The sequence below is a fragment of the Heterodontus francisci genome, chromosome 31, assembly GCF_036365525.1.
Source record: "Heterodontus francisci isolate sHetFra1 chromosome 31, sHetFra1.hap1, whole genome shotgun sequence".
NCBI lineage: Eukaryota > Metazoa > Chordata > Chondrichthyes > Heterodontiformes > Heterodontidae > Heterodontus > Heterodontus francisci.
Window position 1 is genome coordinate 29,928,477 of NC_090401.1, and position 9,763 is coordinate 29,938,239.

A 9,763-nucleotide genomic window follows, 5' to 3' on the forward strand; every position below is an offset into this window, starting at 1 on the left:
GGTGTGGACCTGTTGGGCTGAATGGCCTGTTTCTATGTTGTCAATTCTAGGTAATTATGTTAATTATGAACTTAAATTTTATAAAACTGCTGAACTGTATTGTTACATAGACCAAGACTGTCTTTGGGAGTGCCTGCCCTTCGCTCGAGATGAATGGGAAGTGGGTGTCTCCTCTCTTATGCTGTGGGCCAGGTAACCTTAGAACTTATCCATCCTTGTCCCATTTAATGAGAAGGACACATGTGCTGGGATTTTTATCCAAATGAGTGGTGGGAATGGGGACTGGTAGTCGCTTAAGCCTGCCCCACAGTTGGCATGCCGGTTTCCCAACGTGAAACCGACATGCTCAAAGTTTAAAAGGTTCTGTTGAGACCCAGAGGAGGCAATCCACCTGAGATCGATAAATGGCCAGTTAAGCCTCTTAACAAGCTTGTTGTCAGCTCATTAGGGCTGGTTTGAATTTTCTTTTTAAGGATTGGGATCCATGCAGGGGTCTCATCATGACTGGGAGGAAGAGGCGCAAAGAGTGTGAGGAGCGACGCAGAAGAGTGGAACAGCAGCAAGTGGCACCAGTAAAGAGGGAAGGCTCAGAAAAGGCCTTCATCCACAAGTAAGCAGTTGTTCAGAGTCAAGAGAACTACCTGTCATATCTCTTCACTCTTAACAAGGGTATTTTGATGGGGGTGGGGGTTGTTGGATGAACGGGGCTTCAGAAAGAGTCTACGCTCTAATAGAAAGGAAGGAAGGACATAACAGTAAATGGGATTAAGCTGCTTCGAGATAGGATCAACTAGCGATGAGGAGCACCATCTGCAGGAGCAGAGGCAGACTCCTGGGAAGCAGGGGTCAGGAACGAGGGACAGGAAGGCAATGAAGGTGATACCCTCAGCAGAGGGTCTACCACCAAAGGAGAAGCTATCTGGACATAAGAACAAGATATGCTGGAACTACTCAGCAGGTCAGGCAGCATCTGTGGAGAGAAAAGCAGAGTTAATGTTTCAGGTCAGTGACCTTTCATCAGAACTGGCAAAGGTTAGAAATGTAATAGGTTTTAAGCAAATAGAGCGGGGGTGGGTCAAGAGATAACAAAAGGGAAGGTGTTGACAGGACAGGGTCACAGAGAATAACTGATGAAAAGGTCATGGAGCAAAGGCAAATGGTGTGTTAATGGTGTATGAAAGACAAAGCGTTAGTGCAGAGAGGGTGTTAATTGACAGAAAAATGAACAGCCCTGGCCCAAAGCACAAACATGAAAAAAAAAGTGGGCTGGCACATGGTAAAAAAAAAGAATGATGAAATAAGCTAAAATAAAATAAACAAATAAAAAAGAAAAATAACTAAAAATAAAAAGGTGGGCCCATCATGCTCTGAAATTATTGAACTCAATGTTCAGTCCGGCAGGCTGTAGTGTGCCTAATCGGTAAAGGAGATGCTGTTCCTCGAGCTTGCATTGATGTTCACTGGAACACTGCAGCAATCCTAGGACAGAGATGTGAGCATGAGAGTAGGGGGGGTGAGTTGAAATGTCAAGCAACCGAAAGCTTGGGGTCATGCTTTTGGACTGAGCAGAGGTGTTCCGCAAAGTGGGCACCCAATCTGCATTTGGTCTCCCCAGTGTAGAGGAGACCACATTGTGAGCAGCGAATACAGTATACTACATTGAAAGAAGTACAAGTAAATTGCTGCTTCACCTGAAAGGAGTGTTTGGGGCCTTGGATGGTGAGGAGAGAGGAGGTAAAAAGGCAGGTATTACACCTGCGATTGCATGGGAAGGTGCAGTGGGAAGGGGACGAGGTATTGGGGGTAATGGAGGAGTAGACCAGGGTGTCGCAGAGGGAATGATCCCTTTGGAATGCTGACAGGGGAGGGGAGGGGAAGATGCGTTTGATAGTGGCATCACGCTGGGTGTGGTGGAAATGGCGGAGGATGATCCTTTGGATGTGGAAGCTGGTGGGGTGGAAAGTGAGGACAAGGGGAACCCTGTTGCAGGGATTACATTGTATTCAAAGTGGAAACTCAAAGGGCAGTGGGATTTGCCTCCGTTGCCATATTCCTTCAGGTGCAAGGGATCATCGATTAAAGCAAGTAGCCATCAAGGCACCGACTGACCAGCCAGGGAGATTCCTCAACAGGAAGGGATTCCACTCGCTAAACATTCAGCTGGTCTGCGATCACAGCAAGTGCTTTATGCAGGTGAGTGCACGCTATCCTGGAAGCTGCCATGACGCCTTCATCCTCCGGTAATCGCAGGTGCCACAGATCTTCATGGAGCCATCGGAAGTCTGTGGGTGGCTGTTAGTGGATAAAGCTTATCCCTTGAAGAGATGGCTGATGGCTGTGGTGTGTAACACTGCCATAGAGGCTGAGAGATGCTACAACCAATGCTACCTGAGCACAAGGGTCATCAGTGAGCAGGCCATCAGCCTGAAGATAAGGTTCAGGTGCCTTGACCAGTTGGGTGACGCCCTTCAGTACACTCCTTCAAGGGTCTCACACATTGTGGTGGTCTGCTGCACACTTCATAACATGGCCCTCGAGAGAGGTGTGGACCTTAAAGAAGGAGCAGGGCTGGAATGACACAGCTCCTCGGAGGAGGAAGAGTTTGAGGAGGAGGAGGCTGAAGAAGAAATGGAAAACAGTTCCCACACTTTGCAGGGATGTCACCATGGTAGGCTCAGGAGGCGGAGCGATCAGCAGGATGGCAGGGATGCAGAGGCCACTCTAATTTCACCACCTCTAAGTGAAAAAATTCCTCCTTATCTCAGTCCTAAATGGCCTACCTCTTATTTTGAGATGGTGTCCCATGGTTCTACACCCCGCCCCCTCCCCAGCCAAGGGAAATATTCTCCTTGCATCTACCCTGTCGAGCCCTGTAAGAATTTTGTAGGCTTCAATGAGATCACCTCTCATTCTTCTAAACTCTACAGAATACAGGCCCAGACTCTTCAGTCTCTCCTCATAGGACAATATCTCCATCCCAGGAATCAGTTTGGTGAACCTTTGTTGCACTCCCTCTATGACAAGAATATACTTCCTTAGGTAAGGAGACCAAAACTGTAAACAATACTCCAGGTGCAGTCTCACTAAGGCTCTATACAATTGCAGCAAGACTGCTTTACTCCTGTACTCAAATCCTCTTGCAATAACAGTTTGATGTCATGTACAAAAGAAACACCCAAGTGACCCACAAAGTGACATCACCGACATTGTGGCCTGTGCTCATGGCCACTCCTACGAGTTTCTCTCCCTGTGACTGAGGATGAGGTGGAAGGCTGAATGCTCGCTAGTGTCTATCTGGGCCTGAGATACCATGATGATCAGCCTTGTCACAGAGGTACCAGTGGGGGGGTGGGGGGGCGCCTCCAAAGACTGCTACACCAGCATCTGGCTGAAGTTTTAACCATCTAAAATCTACAACACCCCAGAAAGTTCATGACTACAAACATCCATGCCTGCACATTTGAAAAGACTTTCCTCCCGAGAAGATACAGCAGGTTTCTGTGAACCACGCACTCTTATATCAATTTGACATTAGTTACATCCCACCCTTTTTCTCTCAACCTGTATCTATTCATATTTATGCATGTGAGTGTGAATGCGTGAGTGGGTGAAGGCTGCGAACAATTCAGGTTTTGCTATTTAATTAAAAAGTAACTTTTTTAAAAACCTACTAGAAAATGTGTCATTTGTCTATTTGTTTGACCCTTAAAACACTCTAACAAACACTATCTGTGGTAAGTTGGGAGATGAAAAGTGGAAGCCACCCACAACACTTACCACCCGTCTGCAATACTAGGCTCTGCATCTCCACCCTGCTGAACAGGGCTGCACCTGTCCTTCTTCCTCTGAGGGGGACTGGCCACAGCTGACTCTGTGTCCCCTGTATCCTCCTGCTCTGAAGTGACGTGCACTTCCTCCTGTGCCACCATGTCTAATAATGCACGAGGTGGAGGGCGCACAAGAAAGATGCGACAGTGCAGGTTCCGAGGTGTCTTCCCCTTCTGGCTGCTCCTGAATGGGTTGGCACTGTCTTCCCCCTCTGCAGCTGGCCTTGTGGGAGACATAAAACAGGGTTATTATAAGAAAGCAGCACAAGAAACAGATGCTTCTGCTGCTTAAAATAATGAGTTGACAGCTTATGCATTGACAGCGTTGCACAGAGAGGATTGCCATGCATCCCTGAACCTGGAGATGTTGAGATCTTTTCACCCAGTCTGTGTTGGACTGCTGTTTCTCTGTCTCCAACGTCCCAGTGGCTTGCTACTCTGGCCAGATCATGGGCCAGCTCCTCAAAATGCGTGAGTGACACGAGCTGGAGCACCCCGCCTTCCAAATGTGCCCTCTCGCTCTCCCTGGCATTGTTCTCCCGTTTGGCCTGTGAGGTGAAGAAGGATGGCATTCGGACAGTGCCTCTGTCCCTCATCACTTACAGCTTTTCATTCACATAAGATGTTGCAGTCCACTGTCCAGTAGCACTAGGGTTATGAACTATGTTTATGGATCATCAATGTTGCTATGCACGAATCTCTCCTATGGTCAGGAGAACTACATGCTCCCTCGGGATGCCCCTCTGTTTTGCATTCTGGTGACTGCTGGCCAGGAGACACGCCATCTGGGTCTATCTTTGGACTCACCTTGCCAGACCTAAGCAGGTCATTGAAATGTTTCCTGTACTGGACCCAGTTCCTCCTCACCACTCCTCTGCTGCTGACCTCATGAGCCACCTCCAGCATCCTTTCTTGGTCAGCCTTGCAGGCTTTCTCGTGCTGCTGGCAGGGAACAGGATGCTTCTCCATGCTATCACCGCCTCCAGCAGCATCTCAAGTCAGATATCAGAAAAACAGTTGGGGAAGTGGGAGGTGGTGCTGCCCTGGCACAGGGGCCCTCCCTAGCTCGCTGCCCTCTGCTCAGCTTCTCCTTCCATTATTGAGGTGAATAGCTACCACTCGCCCTTTAAATTGGCTCTGTTCTTCCCTGTGTCCCATTACCTTCTCGTTTATGTTGCGCTAATTGGGTGGCGAAGGCAACTTTGGACCAATTAAGTGCTTTCCCAATTAAAATTCTAGCACATGTCATTGCCAACACAGTGCGAGGTCAGGACCTGGAAGTGAACGTGACTTCGGGGTCCTGATTCCGGAAATTGAAATCCCAACCATGGGATAGAAATTCCACATCCACACTTGCCAATCTATGGTGTTCAAGTGAACAGGCAAGAAATTGTGAGCTGGCAAGTGTTGGTGTGGAGTTTCTACTCAATGGCTGGGATTTTATGGGCCCCCCCTGAGGTGGGGTTGGAGGCTGGGGGGGTGCATATAGTATTGCAACAGGTGGTGGGGCGCGGATGGCCCATCACCTCCCTGTCGCCAAACGATCTTCCTGGGCGCAGAATAGTCCAACGACAGCCTTCCCACCTAGAGGCTAATTGAGGCCCTTAAGTGGCCTATTAAGGGCCACTTCCTGCCACTGCTGGGATCTTACTAATGGTGGGGTGTGCATCCACCACGTGAGAAGGTCACCTTTTAACACAAGGTGCCCTTCCTGCGGGCTTGGGGGGTGTTGCCCCTCCTCTGTGAGCAATCTATGGCCCACGGAGGACTCCCACTGGAAACCAGTTTACCCCCCGGGACCCCCCCTCCCCTGGACTGCATGACCAACCCCCCAATCCCCCTTGACGAGGCCTTCTGGACTTGCCCCAGCAACCCCGCCTCCCGCCTCACCTACTTCTGTTTTGGGGTTCCAGCGTTGGGCCTGGGTTGGAGACTTCTGCAATACCAGCAATGGTCACCGCTCCTGATGGTGCTGCCGATGCTGCTGATCTGCCAGCCCGCTGATTGACCGGCAGCTTGTGGAGGCGGGATCACCGTCTTTAAAGGGATGGGAATCGCGGCTCGTGAATCTTTGATGCAGAAAGACCGGAGGATCACTCTAGGAATGGTGGGGGGGGGGGGCGGGGGTGTGAAAAAGCAGAGGCAGGGTTCCCCCCACCTTTTCGACCCGGCACTGGGAGCCCCACCTCCAACACAAAATCCAGCCCAATGTGTCATTACCTCACAACCTACAGCGGTTCAAGAAGGTAGCTCACCACTACCTTCTGATGGGCAATTAGGGATGGGCAATAAGTGCTGGCCTAGCCAGCGATGCTCAAATCCCATGAACGAAGAAAAAAATAAATTCTCATGAAATGGAACTCGGATGGATAGGTTCTACGGTTAACTGGCTACAATGGAGGAGCAAGAAAACATCTTCCCAAATATAATGGATGTATTCGAAGGGAATGCATATGACAGAGAGACGTCATCTGATCTGGTGATTTGCGCCTAAGCAACTATGGGCAGTTGGAATGCATTCCAGGTATCCAGTGTTGCTATGGTGTGTGAAAATGGCATTTGTGTTTTAAAGGCCCAGTAGTTAATCGCATGGAGCAGACTACACTTCAAAATTAATTTACACTCCTCTTCAAAGGAGGCAATTGGCTGCGATCAACTGCGGGTGACCAGCTGTGGAGATTTTCCTCGCTCCCTGAGCTGGGCTTCCTGACAGAAACAGGAATCCTACCAGGAACCCACTGGCATTACTTAAATGATCTGACTCTAGGTAATTGTTCAGGGTCAGGAACTCACTGAATATGGCGCTCAAGATGTAGCCTGACCAGAGCATTAATCATTTCAATATGACATTCTGCAATTTATAGGAACTGGAGGAGGCCATTCAGCCCCTCGAACCTTTACCACCATTTAGTTTGATAATGGCTCATCTGTATTTTAATTTCATCTACCTGCTTTGATTCCGTAACCCTTGATACCCTTCCCCGACATAAGCTTATCAAACTTTTTAACTAACACCCCCTCCCCACCCACAGCTTCAACAGCTTTTCGGACATGTCTCATCTTCAGAAGTTTCGAGACTCCAGACCTCATTTTCACTTTGTGCAAATGGATGGATTTGAATGAGTTAAAATCGGGCCTTTTGTTTCAGGACTAAGGACTACTTGGAATGAAGTCCCATAAAATTTAAACCAAACGAAGTGATCTTCAAAGATATAAAATTTCTTACTGTAAAAGCAAATTTTAAAGAAATGTGAATTCCCCCCATTTCTTACTTTCTTTCTGTGTTTCAGGAAACCATTGGCTGTGTGAAAGCTGAAATTGAGCCTAATGTGTGGCCTTAGCCAGTACTGACGTTGCTCATTCTGTGCTTGACGTGGCTTCATTTCTTTTCATTGCAATGATCAGCTCTCTTTAATACTTTGTTACTGGAAGGTTACGATCATAATTATCATAGACCCAGAGAACAGGAAGCGAATGTCAAAGGGGATTTCCTCCACTAGCTAAGTCATTCAGAAGAATGTTTTATGACCTATATAATGTAAATTTATATCAGAAGTTGGTAAAAGAAATTCATGGAATCCAGTGGTAATCTGCGATGGAAATATTTGAGGGATTAGCTTTTATTTTATTCTTTCATGGGATGCGGGCGTCGCTGGCTAGGCCAGCATTTGTTGCCCCTCCCTAATTTCCCTTGAATTGAGTGGCTTGCTAGGCCATTTCAGAGGGCAGTTAAGAGTCAACCACATTGCTGTGGGTCTGGAGTCACGTGTAGGCCAGACCAGGTAAGGACAGCAGATTTCCTTCTCTAAAGGACATTAGTGAACCAGATGGGTTTTTACGACAATCGATGATCGTTTCATGGCCCCATTATTGAGACTAGCTTTCAATTCCAGATTTTTACTAATTTAATTTAATTTATTAATTAATTGAATTTAAATTCCACCAGTTGCCATGGTGGGATTTGAATCTGTGTCCCCTGGGCATTAGCCAGGGCCTTTGGATTACTAGTTCGGTGACATTACCACTACTACCTGTTTATTTTAGGGCAATTATGAAAAAGCATTAAATTGTGGAAAATGCTGGAAATACACAGAAGGTTAGTCAGCAGATGAAATCGAAGGAAAGGTTAACATTTAACATTCCTGGATGGGCCCTTCATCAGAACCCTGAGGGAGAAGGGAATTCCATCTTGTTATGAGATTGATTTGGATGAAGAAGTCTCCTTTGACCCATTAATCTTATCCTTCCAGAATCCTCTGATAGATCTATCAACTCTCACCTAATTTCCTTGCTAGTCACAATTGAGCACAAAGAGCATTTGCTTAACAATGTGAATCCTGAGCCTTGGGGTAAATGAAAACATTTTGAAGATAAATTAAACATGGAAAAATGAAGATTTAACTATGTGTTTGTATTATTGTAATATAGTATAATGAATCCATAACGTGTTGGCAAGTAACCCGAATTAAAGGCCTGCTACCCGACCCGAATCCGACGAGACCCGACGACATGTGACAGGTTCAGGTTGGGTCGGTTTGCACTTCTGGGTCCGGCATTCGAGCTCGGATCGTATCAGTTCAGACACGCTCTATCACAGTTAAGTGGCTCCCCTGTTAATTTAATTTTTGGACTAGAAAGGTAGTTTTGTTATAATTATTTTAAGCTTGCGCAGATCAGATCAGAAGTGAAAAACGGAAGGTAAGTTACCTAATGGTCAGGTTGGGTCAGCGTGGGAAAAAATGGAAGGACTCGGGCCAGGTCGGGCTCGGGTCAGATGTGGCTCTGTCGGGCTCGGGTCGGGATTTTTTTTTTGTAGACCCGAGCAGGCCTTTAACCTGAATCTAACAGAGCTCAGTGCTATCTGTGTGAAGAGATGAATTTGCTTGTAAAATTTTCTATTTAGTGCCTATGAAATAGTTCAACAAAACAATTTCAGACTGAGTAAGATTTTTTAAAAGGTGATGATAACTCAACAAAAGACGGAGGCTGGAATTTTACTAGCACCTCAGAGACAGTGGGGGAGGCGGGAGGGCTAGAAAAATCATGGCAGAAGGTGTCGGGAGTGAAGCCTGGTGTCTTCACTTTGCTTCTGGATATTGTGAGAGGCGGCTGGGCTGGAGGGAGCGGTTTAAGCTTCGACATGGCCGGAAGGTGAAACAGGCAATCAACGCCAATTTTACAAGCTGGTTCAGATTTTACGAGGGGCGCACGGGAACAAAGGGGCTTCAGAGCCTCACCAGCTATCATGAGGCAGAAGCTCGGTGGCAGGTCAGTCATGGCTGCAGTCGGTAGCCACTGTGAGAGATAGCATGGCTTGGTGGGGTGGGTTATACTAGGTGCAAAGCAGCAGTATCTACCTGGTGCCAAGACAGACTTGGCTGGCACACTGGAGGCATTCTGGTTGACTGTCCTCACTGACCTGTATGTAAAGGGTAAGATAGCCCTGAAAAGTCTGTTCATCTACTTGATATGGGCCTCATTCATTCAGGCTTCAAGGTCTCCAGTGAGGAGGAGAATCAGAGAGGTAGAGAGCTACAGCCACCAGGAGCTTGCAACACCCAGAGGGGCAGCAGGAGCATGAGCCTGGAAGGGGGCACAGATAAGGAGAGTGCAGTGGGCACTCAACCAGCCTCTTGCGTGCAGGAGACTACCCACAAGACAGGGTCTACCATCAGAGGCTGAGTTTCCTGCAAATGTCGGGACAACAGTCTTCACGAAGACTGCGCCTCTCCAGTGAGGTGGTCACTGAGCTGTACACCATAATGAAGCACTAAACTACCCTGCTTAATATTTTATCGTTTTATTGGTGTACACTAGTCAGTTTCTTAAATTGAGTTTTTTTGATATGAAAATGCTTTTGAAACGTGCCTACTAGTGACTGCAATTTGAAAAGACTTCCCGAATTGGCACAGTTGGTGGAAACTCAGAATTATTGA